This window comes from Salminus brasiliensis, chromosome 7 (assembly GCF_030463535.1).
Source record: "Salminus brasiliensis chromosome 7, fSalBra1.hap2, whole genome shotgun sequence".
Classification (NCBI taxonomy): domain Eukaryota; kingdom Metazoa; phylum Chordata; class Actinopteri; order Characiformes; family Bryconidae; genus Salminus; species Salminus brasiliensis.
In genome coordinates this window covers 6,363,553-6,386,629 of record NC_132884.1, presented here as the reverse complement: position 1 = coordinate 6,386,629, position 23,077 = coordinate 6,363,553, and the positions used below count along the sequence as shown (strand labels likewise).

Here is a 23,077-nt window from a genome sequence, read left to right as displayed (position 1 = left end):
CGCAGGTTTGAGTATTTTGGTCTCTCTCTATTCTTAGAAATAGAAGCCTGCTGATTCCATCACGTTGCAAAGACGACCGCCGAGTGAACATGAAAGCACATACGTCATTACCACGGCAACCCACCCAGCTTGTTATGATCCGATCTGATCGCGCTGACAGACGTCTCACCAGGTCGATTTTCCCTGCAGTCTGATTTGGTGTTTAACACTGAAACAAAGGCTACAGTCAGACTGCAGGTTAAAAAAAGGCTCAGATCCAATACATGCACCACTTTGATCCAATAAGCACAGCTGCCTTCCATCAGTATTTAAAGTTAATAAAGATCCTTCACACGATGCCAAAAATATGTTACACAATAAGTTACACAAACCACAATTAAAAAAAGACAGTTACTCCAGCAAAAGCAGGATAAACTCTTGTTTTAATACCCTTGATTTCGGAAGAAACTAGGAACAAGCAGGTGTCCCAATACTTTTGTCCTTTTAGTGTTGAACTACAATGCTACAATGATGTTAATGGTTAGGTGTTAATGGTTCTTTGTAGGAGCTTCTATATGAACATTAATGGTGGCGTGTCAGATAACAGGTTACGCCGCAAGTCTGGAGGTCCATTAATGAATAGTCGCTTAGCTTCAGTTTGGACGTCCACTCTTAATCCATGTGGATTTGATTGACAGCTTTGTGACACACGACTAAAAAAAGTTCAGACTGTTCAGACTGCAAGTGGCCTGAATCTGATTTGCTAATCTAGGTTTTTGTTGGGCTGCTCGCATAATATTTTAATGTGAATATAATGTGGCCTATATCTGACCCCAGTCTGAACAGATCACACTTCTGAACTGAGCTCGAAAGACAACACTCCAGCTGGCCCGTCCTTCCAACAAGCACAGCTGTCCATATTCGTTTAATAAGGATGTTAAATTTGTTAAATAGCTGCTCATTTAATTGTTCTGTTACACAGCATTATGTGGATTTGTTTACCCACACCTTCACTTGTCCTCCAAGATGAACTAGGGGAATTGTAACCATAGTAACAGACGTTTAGATGAAGGGACTGAAAAGGGTCTTTTCTCACCAGTGCAAAGTTATGATGAAAAAGATCGGGCCGATGCTCCAATGCCAGTCTGGCTGTTCTCGAATGTGTATCGGATCTCAGTACCATGCATTAAAGCAGAAGAAGATCCACTTCGGTGGTTTTGACAGTAGAGGGTTTTTTTTTTTAACCCAGGAGCACTTGCTCTGAGAGTTGGGTCCATTTGATCAAGTGTGGAAGCTGTTTTTGAGCCTATAGGAGCAGTCCGGAGAACGGGTTTCTGGTCCTCCTGAAAGCTGTGGTTCGCTTTAGGCGGACTCTGGTTCCAGTTGTGGGGTTGCGAGGTCCTTCCATTTTCCAAATGTGCTCAGAAAACGATGTTGGAAATTGTGCGATTGCTTCATGGCTTCATGGAATTCATCTCTGTGAAAGAAAACAAGGGATTTCTAAGCCCAGAGGAGTCCAGAATCACTCTTGGGTGCGGACTGGTATTCAGAACAAGGGTGAAAACGCCCATAAGAATTTGAACTCTGCCCTTAACCCATCTGTGCAGTGAACACACACATACACGCACTAGTGAGTGCGAACACAATAGGGGACAGTGAACACACATGCCTGGAGCGGTGGGTGGCCCTTGCTGTGGCGTCCTGGGAGCAGCTGGGGGTTGGGTGCCTTGCTCAAGGGTACTTCAGTCATGTCTGGGATGAAACCTTTTCTACCCAATGCCCCTTTTCTACCCAATGCCCCAACACTAGGAGGGTGAAGACTAGCATGTCTCCTTCGCCACCTCTTTTCGAACTGCCGCTGCTGCAGCATCGCTAGGTGTCCAGTTCTCTCCCCAGCTCTGATACAACAGCTAGCAGACACCTGTGCTGACCAACATCATGCTAGGAGAGATATTGAGGGTTGTGCCATGAACACATCCCGAGAAAGCAAGGCCAACTGTGCTCTCTCAGACTCCAGCTGCTGATGGCAAGCAGCATCAACGCCTTAGTCCACCGGACCACTCAAATTCCAAGCGGGGACCTTTCTTCACGCATCTCTATTACAAGCATGGTTCTTTATAGGATCTAGAGCAGTTCTTCAGTGGCATCGCTCAAAGAACACTTTGTAGCATCCTTTAGTTTTAAGATTTAGGCGTGAAGAAATGGATCTGATTGGGCTCGCTGTGTTTTTTTTTTTTTTAAAGCTGCAGCGTGAAACGGCATGTCTGTCCGTGCTTCCCACTTCGCTCTTTCTTTTTACTCAAAGCCCACTCACACATGCAGAGCCGAGGGACGAAGTTATGTTCCATTTCATTTGAAAGCGTCCTTCTGGAGCACTTCAACCTTTAACGGCAGGAAAGGAAAGGAAAGGGCGGTTAAGTTCCAATTAGGTCCCGCAATGTTTATGTGACGTTAAGTGCTTGTGTGAGAAAGATGTAGAGCTTTTTAAATGGCCGTTGCCAAGTAGCAGATCTCTGCTGGCCTTTGTAGCAATAGGAAGATGTAACGGTCCTTATTTGGTGGAATGCAGGACTTAAATTAAGGCCTTTGCTAGCTGCTGTACCAGCCAACCCAGCTTGCAGGCTAATGACGAGGAGGGCCGTCAGTTTGGCGAGTTAATGAAATGCTGGGAATAAACTCTCAGCATGATTTGTAGGCCTGACTGGAGCCCACTGATTGAGCTGTACACCTCAGAGCTCTGGCTCCTCAAACCTTAACAGATCTATGTCCGAAGTCTGCAACTGGGAGGAGAGGAGAAGAAGCCTTCCTGTAACTGAAGACAGTTCTGGCATGACGGACAGAATGGCATTCGCGCAGAAGCAATCAAGGTCAGTGGTGATTGCGTCTGACGTGCTGTATATCTTTGTATTAAAACATGTGGCGTCCTCTGACATTTTCTGTCATGAAGGATTTACTCATTTGACACAAACTCATCTCGAACCTCCTCATGGCAGGACGTTTAGCAGCATGGCCAAGGATTGTGTTCTCCCAGGGCTGAAACGTGAGACATTAGATGTCCTCTTGCTGCCCATGTGGCATCGCCTGGAGTCGTTTCTGAAGTGTCTTCATGTTCGGACAGTGTCTTTTCTGATAAGCACCCACCAGTACTGGCTGTACACAGATGATCCAAAACATTATGACCACTCTCAGATGAAGCGAATAATGAGTGTTGCGCACAATCTGGGTCAAATTATGTGTTCATAGTGATTGGCAAAGCAAACACAATTTGGACAGGCCTTTATTTTCATTTTTACACAAATTCCCTACCCAATTTTAGATTTAGACACAGGGAGGGTGAAGACTGACACCTGCCTCATCCAATCAGTCACTGCCTCTTTTTGAACTGCTGTCAATGCAAGGTCACCAGGCAACCAATGCACTCGGGTACCCAGCTCCGACACATCGACTAGCAGACACTCGCACCAGCTAGCATCACACCGAGGTGATGTCGGGCCAGAGTGAGACACCTGTGAGGCCAATTGTGCCCTCTCTGGCTCTGGCTGCTGATGACTCAGCGATCCTCAGGTCATGGTGGGAGCAAAGAGTCTTTCAATTCTTGTCTTGAAGACTTTCATCCATTTCAAGACATTTTTCCTTGCAAAAGGCTTCTAGTTCTCTAAAGATTCTTGGGCCATCCTGCTGCTTTTGAGGGATTGTGACGACCATGGCCAGACCTTCAGCTTGCACCTCTCGAGATAGTCCATTGTGGATTCTGAGGTGCGTTCAGGATCATTATCCCGCCGTAGAAGCTATTCTGTTTTCTTCAGCTTTTTTCCCTCATAGGTTTTCGTAGTTTTCTCATAGTCAGATTTGATTTTATTAACCGCAAAAAATTAACCAGAGTGCCAAACATGGGCATTGCAACTTGGCACCAACTACAAAATGACAACACGACTTGAGTGGTGTACAATGCTGTATCGCTGCAGACTGGTCAGAGTGCCCATGCTGACGCCTGTTCACCATCCAACATACAATGGGTGTTGGAACTGGACCTTGAAGCAATGGACGGCTGACTGGCTCGAGGAGTCCCGTTTTCGTTCATGTAGACGGAGGATATGTGTGCACCTGTGATGCACCTGAGGAAGTGATAAAGCTTTGCCCAGATATCACAGCCACTAGGAGACCCTCAATCAGCATAGATTAATGAGAGGCTGCCCCCCTTTTCTTATACACAGCCCCCTTGTATGGGGCCCTTTTTTGCAGTTAACAGAATATCCCTTTATCAACGGATACTCAACCTGCAGGAAGAGAAAAATGAGACAATGGGCCAGATTCCCATTCCCAGATTAAGGCTAATCGTAGACTAAGAATTTCCTGTGGCGACTCACCATTGGCACTGTAACTTTCTGGGCTTAATTCATGTTGAAGAACAATGACTCTGACTGTTTAGACAGCAGACTTTTGCCTAACACAAGACAAAGTGAAGACAAAAAGGACAGAAACCAAAGCCGTTGCCTCACTAAGAACCTCATAGCATGACCTCTGTGAGAAGCAGATTAATATGTACCCTCTACCATCACTGTATATTTCCATATAAAGGATTACAAGGCAAAGTTTCTTCTCCAATCTACCTTTCAAGGAATTTCCTGCACTGTGTTTGCACAGTCACTGCGCAAATAGAAGCGCTCTTCTGCAGGCAGTGTGGAGAATAAGCCCACATGAATACTAATCACACTGCCTTAGAAACGTGTTTATAGAGTCTCTTAAATAAATCTTTCAGTGCTGAACAACAGTATACCAACAGCACTGCCCTGATATCAGATCACAAAGATGAAGCTGGAAGACAAGTTAGATATACCTGCAGTAGCATAAAGGCCTTGTCAGGTGTGGTCTGGATAAGAACAGCAGGCTGAACCCAGATGCTGAGTATCAGACAGTCCAGCCCCACAGTTTAGATCAGATGAGCTGCTGATTAATCAGTTCAGTAAAATCCCTTTTTATATAATCAGACTTTCTGGACTGATGAATATAGTTTAGTCAAGACTTTGTATAGTATGTTTAATAGTCTAACTCTCCTCCCTGACCAATCAGCTCCCAGCTCCTTTACAACACTGCAGTCTAATCAGTTCCTGTGTGTGTAAGGTGTGTAGTGATACACACTCTGGACTGATATCGGTGGTTGTTGGTCTACTGGTGTGTAACAGCTTTTTTATAGTGGGTGAATGTGTGTGATTAGTGTTTCTATAGCTTTATCTTTCTAAAAAAAAGCTTTTCCTGAAGGGTTATTAAAGCACCTTAAGAGGTTCCTCCACAGTTTCAAATTTAAGAACCTCCAAAGGTTTCTCAAAGAGCTTCTACTTTTAACAGTGAGTCTTCTAGTAAATATCTTCTAGTCTTCTAGTAAAAAATTCTAGTAAATATCTACTTATTGTCGAATAATTATTTAGTAATTCTCTTTCAACTGATCATTTTAGAGGCTGACCTATTGAACATGTTGAAGAAAAGATTGGAAGAGAATATCAGATGTTCTTAAGTGAAAAGTTAAGAAGAAAATCAGAAAAAAGGTTTTGAAGACAGAAAGATTTTTGAAGAATTTAATCCTTTTTTTTTACCTTATTTCTTAAAGCATGAAGTTTAGAAGAAAAAGCACATCTAAGAAGAATTTCTGTCTTAAGACACTTTTGTAAATCTATCCCCAGAAGGTACATAAGTGAAATGGGCTCAGGTAATGCAGTCAGCTGGGAATCTAAACTAGATTAACAACAATGGAAAAACAGTGGATCAATGATGTTTTGGGCTTGTGTTGCAGCCAAAGGTACAGGGAACATCTCACTGGAATAGATCCCATTAAATACCAGCAAATTTTGGAAGCAGACATCGCACTGTCTGTAAAACAGCTGAAGATGAAACAAAGAAGACAGCAGGACAGTCCCAAACACACCTCTGGGCCTCTTGTGGGACTACCACAAGAGGCCCATCTGAGGGCTTTGTCCTTTTCCTCGAAGTCCCTTAACCTAAACATCATCACAAATCTGTGGATCGACCTCAAAAAGGCAGTGCAGCAAGACGACCCAAGAATCGAAGGGTCGAAATCCCCCAAGTCAAAGACTCATGAGCTCTAATACTTACCAAAGGGGTGTTACTAAGTACTGAGCATGCAGGGTGCCCAAACCATTGCTCCTTTTCCTTTGTTGTTTTTATGAAGGTACAATATATTGACTAAAGTATTGGGACACCAGCTTATTTACTGTGAAACCAAGGGTATCAAAATAGAAGCCATCCTGTCTTTTATTGGAGTAACTGTCTTTACTGTCCAGGGAAGAAAGCTTTCTACTAGATTTTGGAGCATCAGATTTACATTCAGTGAATTCACATTCATAGTGTAAATGAGGTCCTCCCCAACTCATCCCAAAAAGTATTGGATAGAGCACCAACCAAGCATCATCCAGAGACACACAGTTCTCCACTACTCCACAGCTCAATGCTGGGCAGCTTCATAACCCTCCAGCCCATGTTTGGCATTAGGCAGGATGGTGCCAATAGGTTTTTGTGTTTATCTGCTCCAGGGAGTCCTATTCTATTGCCAATACTTTTCTACAGGGACTAACATTTGGATATAAAATATTTTTTTAGCAGGAGTGCCCAAATGATGTGTCAGAAATGATGAAAAATCAAAGCAAATCAACAAAATCTGCAGTATTGGATGTTCTGGAAGTTCCCTGTACTGCAGGATCTTTTAAAGACACTAAGGGTCAGGTCCCCAGACGGGGATTAAGCCCAATCCTGGACTACACAGCATTTTGAAGATTTTGGAGGTTTTCCATTGAAAAGAAAACATGACTCGGCCTAATCCCTGCTCTGGAAACTGGCCCTATGAGTTCTTGCTGTTCTTGTGAGGTTAAACATCGACCACAGACTGTTCATGTGGGTCGGGCCCTAATCTAAACCGTGAGGCTGCAGGGTTTGTTACTTTAGGAAGCTTCTATGAAGTGCTATGCTGTAAAATGCCAGGCAGCAGTTTTACTTCTGAAACCGCTGACTGCCGCTGGCCATTTGATTTTCACTAATACAGTATGTTTTGTGTGCCTTTAGCTCATTAGTCCAAGACACACAAGCAAACGAAGTTAGCGTGACTCGCTGGTGGATCAGAGCAGATGTGGATGAGCACTCGGTACTTTCTACTCCATTACATGCTGTTCTGTTTTGCTGTAATTTAATAGAGCCTATTTCTTAAGCTTAAAAGACTCATGGTCAGTTTTTATGTAACACAAACCACAACCAAAAATAAAAAAATCCATCCATGACCATCTGTTGTTATGCAGAATCACTGCATGCATTTGCATAATTTAACTGGTCTCAGTATGGACGGGAATGGCATGTTTTCATGTGTCTTTTGGTAAAGAGATTTCTGTTAGCAGCTTGGGTGTTAAAAGCAGGCCGAGAGTAAGCGTTTTTATGTTTTAATGAGCTGCGTGTCCACGGCATTATTTTACAAATGTTTTACGTCTCATTAACTCGTGAACACTTTTCTTTTTCATAGCTGTACACTCCGGATCTAGTATGCTTTAGCAGTTTTTGGAACCAGCAACTTCAGTAAAGGTGCTATAGAATACATTTACTCCGTATTTAAGTGGAGTTAAGTAGTAAAGATGTGGCTTTGTGGTTGGCTGTCATTAACACTATTTACTAGGGATGTCCGTATCCAGTCCAGTGCTTGGGGAGGCATTTTTAATGGAACGGTTATCAGCTTTTAAGGGATCCAATCCTCTTCCGATCTTTAGATATCTTTGCTGTAGCAGAGTGCTATCTGGAGTCCACTAGGCGCCTTTTATAGACATGATCCTCAGCTGCTGCAGACGAACGTGACAGTTCAATTGGTGAACTGGGTTGGTCAAAAGCTAAAGTTGCCTTCAAATGCTCACTCTCCAGTCCACCTTAAATAGTGCTGCAGTTACACTGGATCCCTGTAGCTGCCCGCATCAGATTTAAAACCCTGACGCTGGCCTACAAAGCCAAGAACGGACCAGCCCCTCCGTATCTGATGGCAATGGTCAAAAGCCGATCCGCACCAAGAGCCCTTCAAGCTTCAAGTACGGCTCGGCTCGACCCACCATCCCTCAAAATCTGTGGAAGACAAGCGTCCAGGCTTTTTTCTGTCCTGGCACCGAAGTGGTGGAACGAGCTGCCCCTGGATGTCCGAACGGCCGAGTCGCTCGCTGTCTTCAAACGCAGACTGAAGACCCACCTCTTCAGAGAGTACTTGGACGAATAGTTCTATGGTCGCTTTATTGTATTGTGTTTAGTAATGTCTAAGCTTGGAGGTATCTTTTGTATTATTAGTCTATTCTAACTAGCTAAGGCTTTTCTTGGGTAAATAGCAAAGCACTTTGTAAGTCGCTCTGGATAAGAGCGTCTGCTAAATGCCGTAAATGTAAATGTAAATGTACAGAGCAGCAGCAGAACGAAACTGCTGCATTATTTAAGGTGGAACAGAAAGTTTGGGGGAAAGGAAAACTTTAGCTTAGTTAGCTCTTAGAGCCTCGCTGTAAACGTGACGCAGCAACAAATGGCTCACAGAGCAGCAGGTAAAGAGTGTGTTAGTTAATCTGTCAGAAGAGAAGGAGTTAAACTCTTCACTCTTCCAGAATATTAACATTAACATTTAAGGCATTAAGCAGACGCTCTTATCCAGAGTGACTTACAAAAGTGCTTTGCTATTTACCCAAGAAAAACCTCAGCTAGTTAGAACAGACTAATAATTCAAAGATACCTTTAAGTTTTAGACATTACTAAGCACAAGTCAATAAGGCGACCATAGTACTCTGCTATTCGCTCAAGTATTCTCTGATGAGGTGGGTCTTCAGTCTGGGTTTGAAGACAGCGAGCGACTCGGCCGTTCGGACACCCAGGGGAAGCTCGTTCCACCACTTTGGTGCCAGGACAGAAAAAAGCCTGGACGCTTGTCTTCTGCGGATTTTGAGGGATGGCGGGTCGAGCCGAGCCGTACTTGAAGCTGGAAGGGCTCTTGGTGCGGATCGTCTTTTGACCATTGCCATCAAGTACGGAGGGGCTGGTCCATTCTTGGCTTTGTAGGCCAGCGTCAGGGTTGTGAATCTGATGCGGGAAGCAGCTACAGGAAACCAGTGAAGAGAACGCAGCAGTGGAGAGACATGGCTGAATTTAGGAACGTTGAAGACAACCCGTGCCGCTGCATTCTGGATGAGCATTAAGACTGGGATTCGGTAAATTAGGGGAGGGTTAAAAACCTTGATAGGGACATCCTTACCATTTACCACCCTGTTATTTTGCCTTTCTTGACTTATGAGAAGAAAATCATAAGCTCTGCTCTGATTGGCTGCTTTATAGCTCACAGAACCCACATTTCATTTGGTTTTAACACTAAGAAAAAACTACTGTAATTACAGGGTAATGGGTCAAAGATGTTGATGGATGTTCTTCTGTAGGAGGATACGACAGTGTTTGAGGTTCACTAAACGGGACTGAAGGATAGCCGGTAATGGCTGCTCTACACAAAAGCAGTGTCACTGGACAGCTCTGTAACAGACGCCCACCCTGGCTAGCATCACACTGAGTGAGGGGGGTAAATAGCGCCTCCCTGAAAGACAGTGTTTTGACAGCGGACACTCTTATGCTCGTCCTATGCTCTTTCAATTCCTGTACATTGATAACAGACTGCACCTGAGAACAGAACACACAGAGCATATGCTGCTGACATGAGAAGAGAAATACACACACACACACACACACACACACACACACACACACACACACACACACAGGAACTTGAGAAGGGAAAGGTGGACCACTGAGACATTTACATATGTAACACCTCCTTATTAAGTCATGAGACTGTCTCTCTTTCTCTCTTTCTCTCTCTCTCTCTCTCTCTCTCTCTCTCTCTCTCTCTCTCTCACACACTCACACACACACACACACACACACACACACACACACTCTCTTTCTCAAGCTTTCCTTAGGTTACTTGTAAGATCTAGGCCAGCGTGACCCATTTAATTCCACACTTTTCCTCTCTCCTTTTACTCGTCCGTTTCCTGCAGCATCCTGCAGATCATGATCAAAGAAATGTGCTTCAGCAACACATCTGACACAGAGTGCTTGTGTCTGTCTGTGTGTGTGTGTGTGTGTGTGTGTTATAATTCTGTTCACTAGATTAAAATGACATCTTGTTCAGATCTAGGCATGAGGCTTGGGCGATACGACGGTAATACTGTATACATATATGCAGTATTTACAAATGTTGACGGTATATTAAAATAAGGACGGTATTTCAAAATAACGACGTGTCAGATTTCTGTTCTGTATCTGTATCTAGTGCACAGCCAAATAAGCTCATTACTCCATGTGCATTTAAGAGAGCGACAGGGTGGGGGCGCTGTGGGAGCTCACTGAACACTCTTAAGACTCTCAGATATGAGGCTTTATTCTCTAAACGGGTGGGATTTGAGCCTCAGTTAACTGGAACATGGCCTGTGCTGTGGTATTTGGCATACTAGCTAACTTCTCTAAGCCTAGAGACCCGGCTATGAGTCCAGACACAGCAGAACCGGTCTCTCATTTCACCTTTCTGTTACTCCCAACACCAGTCACTGGACATCGCTCTCTCAGACACAAGTTTTTATGGTCACACTTGTGTCAGACGAGCTTGATAAGCAAAGCTTGATGAACAAAGGCTAGCTTACCGAGCGAGCTACAGATCCTAAACCACTGGAAAAATTCAGCTTTCTGTCCTTTCAACAGCAGTCGCCCGATCATTAGTCACCAGTCGCTCCAGTCATTCTCGTCTAAGCGTTTATAAGTGAGGTTTCAGTGAGACTGTTATCCAGCTAACCAGCTTCTCTCTTCTGATTAAGAGCAGTTTAACATTTGTTATGGTCAGACTGACGGCTTAACGTTGTCAACCTACATGCAAACTTCACTCTGTTGGTCATTCAGTATAGGGGTATCAAAAAAGGGGAAACCGGACAACCTTACTAATCATCTCCTATCTCAGTTAGGGGAGCTCAGGAGCAAGAAATTCTCACATACTGCTGATTTAAGCAACGACTGACAACAGTCCCACTTGGTAGAATGAGTGATCATATGTAAATATGACTATCCTCCTGAGACCCGGACTTTTGCTTGGTGTGCATTTTTTATTTCTCCTATTTGGGATTAGTAAAACCTAAGAAGTGTATATATATATAAAAATAAACTTAGTCTTTGTACAGAAAGTCATTTTTTATATGAGGCCAAAGGGGCAAAGTTTGAAAAAAAATTGAAAAAAAAGTATCATGGTGCAGAGAAGCAGAAACGTAATGTCCCCATATGAGGACGCAGGGTCTCAAGAGGTTAAAGCAATGTTAATGAATGTGCTCGTAGTTGTGACCTCATAACCGTGCTGAGTTTAAAATGGGATCCCATCTCATCCCCAGCTCCCAGACTTATCCCAAAAGTATTGGATGGAGCCCTTACCATCCGTCAAGAGAACACAGTTCGTTTCACTGCTCCACAGCTCAATACTGGGGGGCTTTATTACCCTCTAGCCCACGCCTGGTTGGTAGTATTTCCGTACAGGGACTAGACAAGAAGCCGATGCAACCTAAAGTAGCTGAATGCATTCATTAGAAAGGGTGTCCACAAACATTTGGACATGTAGTGTATTTCTCTATGCATAATTGAAAAGAAACGTTTCAAATGAAGACGGGGTGTCCCCAAACCTTTGATGGGCAGTGTGCGTAATGCGCCGGGATTTTGTTGTGACAGTTTCGCTCCAGCTCACCCGTAGAGCTCACACTGTGGGCTGTTGACCTCCTGCTCAGAGAGGACAGGGGAGAAGTCCCAACATCACACACACACACACACACACACAGACACTGATTTTAAGGCCATCTGTCACAGATGGTCCAGCCAATGATAATAGTGCAGTCAACACCACCACGTAGGCCCACACACTCACTTGTGCACGCAGTGATGATGGTGGCAGGTAAGGACAGTCCAGCACTGAAGGTTAATTGGCTTTGCCTCCTCACTGTCCAGCTTTGTATCCCACGGCAACAACGAATCGGCCCACAGCAACCGCCTGCAGGTGCTTTCTAGTGAATTCCAATGCAGTGTTCACCCGGGACTAGAGGCCAGATTCTTTAACACCAATGTTAAGTGTGTGTGTGTCTGTCTGTGTGTGTACGTGTATTAGTAATGATCCAAATGTCCCTTCTCAGAATCCCTTAAGCCACTACTGTCTTTTGACGGCAGATAAATGACACTGACGCGACACGAGAGAGAGAGAGAGGGAGCCCAAAAAAGAGCGAGTGTCAGAGCCGTGATGTAATTGCCATTCAGTTTGAAGCCCTGTGGCTTTCTAGGGGAGGCAGGCATTAACACTGTCATACATCACCACTGCTGTCCCCTGCGTCATTCATTATCAGCTCTGCTTCATTACGGCTCGGCTTTCCTTGTGCGAGAGAGCCAGGCCTGATTGGGGTTTAATGGAAAATTAGTAGGAATGCGCTTTAAATGCCAAGTGTCTGCTGATTTAGTTAGGCTAAGTAATTGCAGGAAACACTGCACCGGTTATTGTTCTGTACAGCTTAACGTGCGGTGCGGATCAGGAAAAACGGAATGCTAGACCAACAGAAATAGTCCGAAATTACTTCTCCTGTGGAATTTTTTTTAAGCAATGATATGTTAATACATGTACAAATACAAATATCCCTTTCTGCTGTCACACTGTGAATTTCCCCACTGCGGGACTAATAAAGGACTATCTTATCTTATCTTATCTTAAGGTGCACACTGGTATTATTGGAAGGCCTTTGTGGACGCAGTGTTCTTGGTGTGAGATTCAGGTTGGTCCAACTTTCGGAGAGAACTGCCTGGATTGTTAGAAAGCCAAATCAAAACCCTTGTCTGACGGCAAAAGACCTTCAGGAAGTATTAAAAGAGTCATCAGAAATAATGGGCATGGGCTTTGACATGATGGTGGTGCTCCATCCAGCAGTTTTTGGGATGAGATGAGGAGTTGAGGATGAGGTGGGATGGTAATCGTCCAGCATTCTGACCTCACTAATGTTCTTGTTGTGTAATGCAATCAAATCCTCACAGCAATGCTCCTTCAAAATCTAGTAACACGCCTTCTTCCCTGGACAGTAGAGACAGTTAAACTGTTTTTAAAACTATAAATGAGCAGGCGTCCCTATACTTTTGTCCATATAGGGTACGTTGAGGCCTTGCGTTGCTATTATTCGAAAGCATTTGTTGTTGCCAGGGCTGCCAACTTCTACAGCATTCTTGGAGTGAGATTTAGGTTTGTTCAACCTCAAATGGGTGGGGGTGGATGTGCTCTGATTCACTTCGCTGATTCGCTTCTCATTTCTTCAGAAAGTCTCCTCACAGCAGGAGAACGGAGAGAACTGCTTGGAGGACGGCTAGAAAGGCAAATCTGATTTTGATAGAAGAGTGAGCAGATTTGAGCAGTGGTGATGTACTGTTTTACTGTGCAGGGACACATGTACAAATATTTATGCCATCATCTATCCTGCATCCTCACCACAAATGTTAGTCAGATGATAGTCAGAAGGAACATCTAAGAAGCCTGATGCATTATGGCCACAATAAGCAAAGGTATGTTTGGAGAAGACGATGCAGAATTTCATGGAAAGATGCCCTCTCCAACTGTTAAGGTTTGTGTTGCAGCCAGTGGCACAGAGAACATTTCCCTGGTAGAAGAAAGAGTGGATTCAATTAAATAGCAGCAAATACTGGAATCTTAAATCATGAAGATAAAAAGAGGACGGCTTCTACAGCAGGATAATGAACCTAAACGCACCTCAAAATCCACAAGGTGGATTGAGAGGACAATTTTGCCATGGGCCTCTCAGTAAAGTAAGTTAACTAATCCTCTACTGGAAACAAGGGATGTCCTGATCCGGGTCAATCCAGATGTATTTTAATGAATCGGGTATCAGCTTTTTAATTCCAATCCAGTTCTGAGTCTTTGTTCTAACCTCGGTGTTCAGAGCGCCATCTACTGGCCTCAAGGTGCCAAAGCGGACATCGTTGCCAAGCCATCAGCAGTGCGGACGTTCTCAGAAGGTAAATAAAGCAGTTGAGGTTCTGCAGTGTGGAGCTATTTTATAGTGGAACATGAAAACAGACTGTAATATCTGAACCTTTATAAAACCATCACTGAAATACCCTGTTTTACCAGCGGGAGAACCGGAGAACCTCTCGCCTCTCTCTGTTTTTACACCAGCACTGAGGAGCCCATTCAGAACTAACGCTAATGCTAATACACACATACTAGGTATAGAAACCCAAATCACAACATCACATTCACCCACTATAACCACTTATTTCACACCAGTAGACCTACAACCACAGATTTCAGTAACAGTAATCGGGCATTGGAATGCGCAGCTGTGTTCTCTGTAGAGGACCTGTGAACTTATTTTCACAATCAACAAGGCATGTAATTTGATCGGGGTGGTCCGATATCCAGCATGGCTGATTGGGCAACATTTAGGTCAAAGCTGAACTGTTGCTGAAAAAGTGGCCTTTAGTGTGGGGTCTGAATGGGGTGTTAAATTGGCTGTACCACACGGAAGAAGAGCTGGGAAAAGGCCTGCTCTGGTGTGTGTTTAAAGTTAAGTGTGTTTGGTGAGGAGGTGGATCGGTTGCCCTTTCTCTGCCTCCCTCTCTCTAGCTGTGTAAGTGGGTGTGTGTGTGCACTGTGGATCGCTCGCAGAAAGGTCATCCTGGTCAATCAATGTTTATTACTGTGTATTTGAAGCTGCCTCCTCCACCACAGAAAGTGAATTGGAGGGCTGTGTCTGTGTGTAGCCATACACACACACACACACGCGCACACACACACACACACACACTGTTACAGTGATAAAAAAAAAAGTTCTGCCAAATGATTTCCAAGGGTGTTCTTTGCCGAAACCTCTCGCAGCATGGAGCGCTGGATGTGTGATCCTGGCCTGACCTGCACTCGGACCCACATTGCCTCCAGAGAAAGAGTGCAAGCATTTAAAGGAAGGCTGAAGGAAAACGAGGCAGAATAAAGGAAACCGTGCATGTGAGTGTATTTCTCAGCTTGTGGCAGAGGCATCTCAGCTGCCAGGAATACTGGGACTGATTACTCAGGGCTCGTTGGTGGAGCAGAAAAGATCTTAAGGTAGTCCATTGTGGATTCTGAGGTGTGTAAAGGCTTTCTTCTGACGACTCTTCTATAAGGAGAGTCATATTGGTGCGGGTGTCGCCGCACAGTAGAACAGTGCACCACGACTCCAGAGTCTGCCTAATCTCCCTTCATCTTTTGCAGTCAACTTAACTTTTTTAGCAATGAGCAGGTCTTTCTAATAGTTTTCTCAGTCTTCCAGACTTCAACTTAATCCCCAGAGTTTCTTAATTACATTACAAACTGAGGAAATGCTACTAAACACTATGCTCATTTCTTTCTAGCCTTCTCCTGCTTTGTGGGAATCCATTATTAGAGTCCTGTTCAGAGTGCACGGCTGCTGATTATTGGGATGAGGTTTGAGGAGCTTTGCAATATACATGACCTAGCCTTTCTTAACAATGATTGTGGACAAACCCTAGCCCTAACAGGCTAGTTAAGGTCTGAGTTTTACATGGAAGGCATGTAGCAGATGCTCTTCACTGTTTACTTACCTGTTTAATACCCTTAGCTAGATTGTACCATCCAAAAGATCCCTCCTAGCTTAGATACTACTAAATACAAAAGTCAATATGGAGACCACAATACTCAACACTACACTTCACCCAGGTACTCGTGGTAGAGGAGGACAGAAAAAAGCCTGGGCGCTTGTCCTCCGTGGATCTTAAAGGATGGCAGGTCGAGCCGAGCCGTACTTGAAGCTGGAAGGGCTCTTGGTGCAGATCGGCTTTTGACCGTTGCCATCAAGTACGAAGGGGCTGGTCCAGTCTTGGCCTTGTAGGCCAGCTTCAGGATTTTAAATGTGGTGTAGGCAGCAGCTACAGGAAGCCAGAGAGAACGCAGGAGAGGAGTTGAACATGGCTGAACCCTGATGACCCGTGCCGCTGGGGCCTGATGGAAGACCAGCCAGTAGTCAAGTCTTGAAGTGACAAGAGACTGAATGAGCACCTGGGTGGCCTCTCTTGAGAGGAAGGATCGAATTCTTTGGATGTTGAAAAAGAGAAATCTGCTTGGCCGAGTCAGATTTGCAATATGCGTTGAGAACGATAACTGGTCAACCAAAGGTTGTTGCTTCTGTAGATGGGTTGACCAGTGAGTTCTCAAAGGAGATGGCAAGATTATTGTGAAGTCCAGCAGTTCCCAGGATGGACAGCAGCTCTGTCTTGCTGGGGTTGAGTTTGAGTTTTCTGAAAGTTCAAATCTCTTAATCTAAATCTTAAGCTAACAGTTTGCGAAGTGCGGACCACGCTAGCTGAGGCAAGGAAGGAGAACTCGAGACATTTGGGCTGGAGTTCTGGGGGGCTTTGAGCGGATGAGACCCGAAGCCAGACCTCCCCTTGCCAGGTAGAGGTTGAGTATAATGGGATCATCTGGAGGAGCAGGGGTGGTGGTGGTGGTGGTGGTGGTGGGGTGTAAGTTTTCGTCGCGAGAACGAGAAGAGAGAAGAACGTTTTTATTTACATTTACATTTACGGCATTTAGCAGACGCTCTTATCCAGAGCGACTTACAAAGTGCTTTGCTATTTACCCAAGAAAAGGCGACCATAGAACTATTCGTCCAAGTACTCTCTGAAGAGGTGGGTCTTCAGTCTGTGTTTGAAGACAGCGAGCGACTCGGCCGTTCGGACACCCAGGGGCAGCTCGTTCCACCACTTTGGTGCCAGGACAGAAAAGAGTCTGGACGCTTGTCTTCCGCGGATTTTGAGGGATGGCGGGTCAAGCCGAGCTGTACTTGAAGCTCGAAGGGCTCTTGGTGCGGATCGGCTTTTGACCATAGCCATCAGATATGGAGGGGCTGGTCCGTTCTTGGCTTTGTAGGCCAGCGTCAGGATTTTAAATCTGATGCGGGCAGCTACAGGAAACCAGTGAAGAGAACGCAGCAGTGGAGTGACATGGCTAAATTTTGGGACATTGAAGACGACCCGTGCCGCTGCATTCTGGATGAGTTGCAGGGGCCTGATGGTGCGCAGAGGGAGACCAGCCAGAAGAGAGTTGCAGTAGTCAAGTCTGGAAGTGATGAGAGACTGAACAAGCACCTGGGTGGCCTCTCTAGAGAGGAAGGGTTGAATTCTCCGGATGTTGTACAGGAGAAATCTGCAGGACCGAGTTACGTTTGCAACATGACTTGAGAACGATAACTGATCATCCATGACTACACCAAGGCTTCGGGCTTCAGTAGAGGGAGTGACCAGCGAGTTCTCAAAGGTGATGGCAAGATCGTTTCTTGGTCCAGCAGTTCCCGGGATGTACAGCAGCTCCGTCTTGCTGGAGCGTAGTAATGGAGGGGAGGAGTTTGGGCGTGGTCCTTCTCCCAAACTTTCAGTTATTACATATAACTCCATTTAGCTATGATGCAATTACCAACTCTAATGCTCTGTCCCACACCCTTAAACCCTTCACGCTGCCCCCATTGTCCCGACATAACCCCCTGCCTGTAGTTTATTTTATTTCAGTTTGAGCAACGGAAGCTGAAACTTTGAGAGATTGGGGACGGTTTTTAAAGAGTAGCCCTCAGCATCAATAAAACGTGTGCGCTCATTTGGAGACTCTATAAATCATCATTATTTTACAATATTTTCAAGAAATGGGAAAGGGGGGCTCCAGAGACTGCATTTACACAGGACCCAGACATGTGTGGAAAGCCCCCTGGCAGCTACTGTTCTCATTTCTGCTCTGATGACAAAACGTGCATTATAGTGTATTATGTAGCTGTGAAACCTTGCTGCTGACGTTACTCTCTTACACTATATGGACAAAAGTATTGGGACACCTGGTCATTTATTGTTTTACTTGAAACTAAGGGTATTAAAAATATTTTATCCAGCTTTTGTTGGAGTAACTTGTCGCTGCTCTCCAGGGGAAAAGGCTTTCTGCTACATTTTGGAGAAGCATTGCTGTGGGGATCTGATTGCATTCAGCAACAAGAGCAATGGTGAAGTCAGGATGTTGGATGATCACCTCCCCACCTTATCATCCCCAACTCCCCCTCAACTCATCTCATCTGTCAAAAAGGACTGGATTGAGCACCAACCATCATTCCAGAGAACACAGTTCCACTGCTCCACAGCTCAATGCTGGGGGGCTTTATATACCCCTCTAACCCACACCTGGAATTGGCATGATGCCAACAGGTTAATCTGTTCCGTAGAGTCCTATTCTACTGGTAGGACTTCTCCACTGAGACGCAAATGTCTACATTTGCAGATCTGTGTCAGCAGCTAAATGCATTCATTAGAAGGGGTGTCCACAAATATTTGGACTAAAATGTACTTTCCTCATTCAAATGCATTAACAGTTAGAAGCACTATTTTACAAACACTCAGATTTTCATTCCCCGTTACAAGCACCATGGAAGTATGGAGGTCTGTCCGGTGGGAATATCCCTTAGCTCTCCTCCTGGCCGACAGGCTTGACTTTGGCCTTGCGTTGTCTGGTCAACAGAGCTACAACAAAGATAATTTGATAATTATCAAATAACAACATGCCTAGCAGCAGTGTTGACTGCAGCTTTTGAGGGCTTAGCTTAGTCATGGGTCTAAAGCAGTGCTTCAAACCAGTCTGTACCGATGGTGCACTCTTCATCCGCCCCCCCCCCTTCCTTTACCTGTCCTTGTTAAACCAAGCTGTCAAGCCTTCCAGCCACTAGCTATCAATCAGATCGTGAGCATTTAATGTCCAGTAAAAAACAGCCCAGAGTTCAGATTCTGAAAAACGTGCACTGCACATCAGGATGGTCCGGCAGCAGCAATCTGCACTGATATGGAGTGGATATATTGGTTTTCATGGTTTCATGATTCATGTGTGCCCTGAATGACCTCTTGGATGTTAGCCTCTTAGACAGCCTTGGACATAAGCTGGTCTCCAGTTAGTTATAGGGTCAGACTGCTTATGGGGTCACTATACGTTGAGTTTGACCCAACAACACAGCCTTTCACAACCCGCTCCTGAAATACACATTTACATTTATATTTATGCCATTTAGCTGACTCTCTTCTCCAGAGCGACGTACAAGGTTACTTGTATTACAGAGGTCAGAGGGCCAACGTAGTGTTAGGAGTCTTGCCCAAGGACTCTTATTAGTGTAGCACAGCATAGTCACTACCACACTTCCACATGGTGTGGTAGCTCACTGGCAGGTAGTGGTGTTATCTGTTGCGCCACATCAACCACTTTCTGCTGCCCAGAGATCCCATATGGTTCAAGCATGCTCACCTGCCCACATCAGCTCCCTCACACTGTGAGGAGGTTCATACATATGGGCTGTGTTCCATGACCTGTATTGCAGTCTATTATGTTTTCTATGGACTTTAGAAGTGTGAGGAACAATGCAGTGCTCCTGTTTTAGTGATGGCGAGGTAGCTTGAGGGTTTTAAAAAATCCAAAAATACATCCATCTCTGCTCTTGCATAGCCTGACAGCCCACCCTGTATCATTCAGGGCTCAGTTTCCCAGGTGCATCCTAATGTCAGGATCAGCCTAACTGGTAAAAATGCTTGGTGATGTTTGCTCAACCACCTACGAATCATCTTTGTGCTTTATGCAGGCCTGCTGTCTTCTATGCAAAAACAACAAATGGGCTGTTCTCATTGGCTCCAAAGTCCCACAGGTTGGCGTAGAGCTGGCATACTGTGTGTCATTTGAAATACACTGGAAAATAATTGCTAGGTATGTTATCTACCCGAACGCTGGGTTGTCTCTTGGTTCATTTGCTGGGTTATTTCCACAACACAACAACACCACAGCCAAAGGGTCTGTTTTCAGCAAAATACCCTACACCCTGCATGTATACTGATTTTGAAGGCCAGTTCCAGGTGCCAGTATGCAAACACTGAACTCACTATTGCAGTATTTGTGACTCTACACAACAGAAAGAGCAGAATAATGCGCTGTTAAGTTTTAACAGGGTTGAAAACTGTGACGCAGAACGTCCACAGAGATGAGAGGAGCTAGCAGTGAGAGTAGCCTTGGCCGCCAGCTGGGGGCGAGCAGTGGGCTAACGGTGACGGATGCTGTTTTTGTGGGTGTTATTTAACAATGTCTACAGAGGCCGAATCCATTTGCTGCGGCGTATTTACTGGACATGGTTTATTCTAACATCACTTAGCAACACTTGAAGGAATCGTCTTCCACTGCTCCCTTTCTGCATCCATTAAGCAACAACAGCAGCTAATGCACATAACCCAGAGTTACTTAATGTGACAACAGGGATCGTTACATTCAACAGCCTTGCCACTGATAAAGTTACCAAGCTGCAATATTGAGGTCTCAGTGCTCTCCTCAGTCTCACTTTACCCACTCACACAAGTAAACACACCCCTCTGGTTTGTAATTCTAGCATAGCGTAGTGTTATATCCTCTCTGTGAGGTGTGTGTGTGTGTGTGTGTGTGTGTGTGGTTAAATAGCTGGTCAGCTGATGTTAGCTGTAGCCACCTGCCTAACAGATACGTCATAATTCTGAAATACCGTCCTTATTTTCAGATACCGTCTATAGAAACACAGAGGTATGTGGTATTGCCATTATACCGGCCAACCCTAGATGTCACCTGTGACCTATACATGATACATGGAAGGCTAGACTTGCAGATTTTGTTGGCCCATCGTAAAATTGGTCGCCTGCTTATGTGTGTGTGTGTGTTTGAGTAAAAGGAAAATGTCTCTACAGCCATAATTTATTTACCTCTTTTCTCTTCTTCTATTTGTTTGTCCTGTGCCTTCACAAATGGGATGGTGTGACCTTCCTGCTGCAGTGCACTGCAAATGCAAAGGGCTTGATGGAGGGAGAGAGATAGAGAGAAAGAGAGAGAGCGCGAGAGAGAAACACTCACTAAATAAGTACAGTGAGTCCAAGAAGTATTTGATCCCTTGCTGATTTTCTTTGTTTGCCCACTAATAAAGACACTATCCTTCTGCACTTTTAATGGTAGATATATTCTAACATGGAGAGACAGAATATCAAGACAAAAATCCAGAATATAATTTTAAAGAATATATTTTAATTAATTTGTATTTCAATGAGGAAAATAAGTATTTGATCCCTCTTGCCAAACACACTCAATACTTAGTGGCAAAGCCTTTGTTTGCAAGCACAGCGGTGAGACGTTTGTTGTAGTTAACCACAAGTTTAGCACACACACCAGGGGGAATTTTGGCCCACTCTTCTTTGCAGATCCTCTCTAAATCATGAAGGTTGGTGGGCTGTCGCTTGGCAACTCTGACCTTCAGCTCCCTCCATAGATTTTCGATCGGATTGAGGTCTGGCGACTGGCTGGGCCACTCCATGACCTTAATGTGATTTTTCTTGAGCCAATCCTTTGTTGCCTTTGCTGTATGTTTAGGGTCGTTATCATGTTGGAAGACCCAACCACGGCCCATTTTCAGATCCCTGGCAGAGGGGAGGAGGTTGTCCCTCAGGATTGTGCGGTACATGGCTCCATCCATCTTCCCAGTGATGCGGTGAAGTAGCCCTGTACCCTTGGCAGAGAAACACCCCCAAAACATTATGCTTCCACCTCCATGCTTGACGGTGGGCACAGTGTTCTTGGGGTCATAGGCAGCATTTTTCTTCCTCCACACATGGCGGGTGGAGTTGAGGCCAAAAAGTTCAATTTTGGTCTCGTCTGACCACAAAACCTTCTCCCAATAACTTGGTTCATCTTTCAAATGATCATTGGCATACTTGAGGCGCGCCTCCACATGTGCTCTCTTCAGCAGGGGTACCTTTCGGGCACTGCAGGATGTGAATCCATTGTTGCGCAAAGTGTTGCCAATTGTTTCCTTGCAAACTGTGGTCCCAGCTGCCTTCAGGTCATTTGCTAACTCCTGCCGAGTGGTTGCAGGACGATTTCTGACTGTTCTCAGCATCATTGCCACCCCACGAGGCGAAATCTTCTTTGGAGCACCGGGCCGAGGTCTGTTGATTGTCATGTTATACTCTTTAAACTTTCTGATAATTGCACCAATAGTTGTTACTTTCACATCCAACACCTTACTAATCTTTTTGTAGCCCATTCCAGCTTTGTGAAGGTCAACAATTCTGACTCTGAGGTCCTGTGACAGCTCTTTGGTTTTACCCATGTTGGAGACTTGAAATCTGTGTGATCTGTCTGATTCTGTGGACAGGTGTTTTTCACACAAGTGATTAGTGAGAACAGGTGGCTTCAGGTCAGGTAACAAGTTGATTGGGAGTGTCTAACTGGTCTGTAAAAGCCAGAACTGCTAATGAATACTAAGGGATCAAATACTTATTTCACTCCATGAAATACAAATCAATTAATATATATTCCTTAGATTTATTTTCTGGATTTTCTTTTTAATATTCTGTCTCTCCATGTAAGAATACATCTACCATTAAAAGTATAGAATGATCATGTCTTTATTAGTGGGCCAACGAAGAAAATCAGCAAGGGATCAAATACTTCTTGGACTCACTGTATGTACATGCCTCCACAGCACAACGCAAAGGCCTTCTATGTGTTTATGTGATTTTTATTTTTTTTATTTTTTTTAATCTGCTAGGTTATATCTCCTAAATTATGGCTTTCAAACTCTAATGAAGTAAGATGCAAGCGAGCAGGAGCGCAGGACAAACCGAGCCAAGAAAAAGAACAAATACAGCATGAGGGTGTGCACCCTGGTAAAAAGAATGTGCCCTTGTATTTCACTGCATTACAGGGAAAAAGAGCAAGAGAGAGGGAGAGAGCGAGAGTATCATCTTTCATAGGCACCTGCAATAACGCAGTGCGGAAGGAACCCTATGGTGATTCTACTTGTAATTGAAGCCGAAATGAGAGGAACAAAGAAAATGGGCTCTGCCTCATATAAACTCCATCTAGTCTTCAACCCTTAACGACTGCTAAGCCCATGAGATCTTCTGGAGTAGTACTATTCTGTATAGGTGTGAGTGTTTGGGCGTTTGA

General features: G+C 44.6%; 1 protein-coding gene across 5 annotated transcripts in view; it reads left to right on the top strand.

Moving 5' to 3' along the window:
* b3galt1a (UDP-Gal:betaGlcNAc beta 1,3-galactosyltransferase, polypeptide 1a) overlaps nt 1–23,077 on the top strand; it is a 37,547-nt gene that overhangs the window by 2,245 nt on the left and 12,225 nt on the right. For 2 of the 5 annotated variants that reach the window (XM_072683581.1, XM_072683582.1), the window contains exon 2: nt 20,909–20,993. The exons of 2 other annotated variants lie outside the window; for them this stretch is intronic. The gene's annotated coding sequence lies outside the window, so the exon portion shown is untranslated. Of the gene's footprint in view, nt 1–20,908; nt 20,994–22,741; nt 22,795–23,077 lie in introns of those variants that run through there. One more of the 5 variants, XM_072683583.1, reaches the window with a different exon arrangement.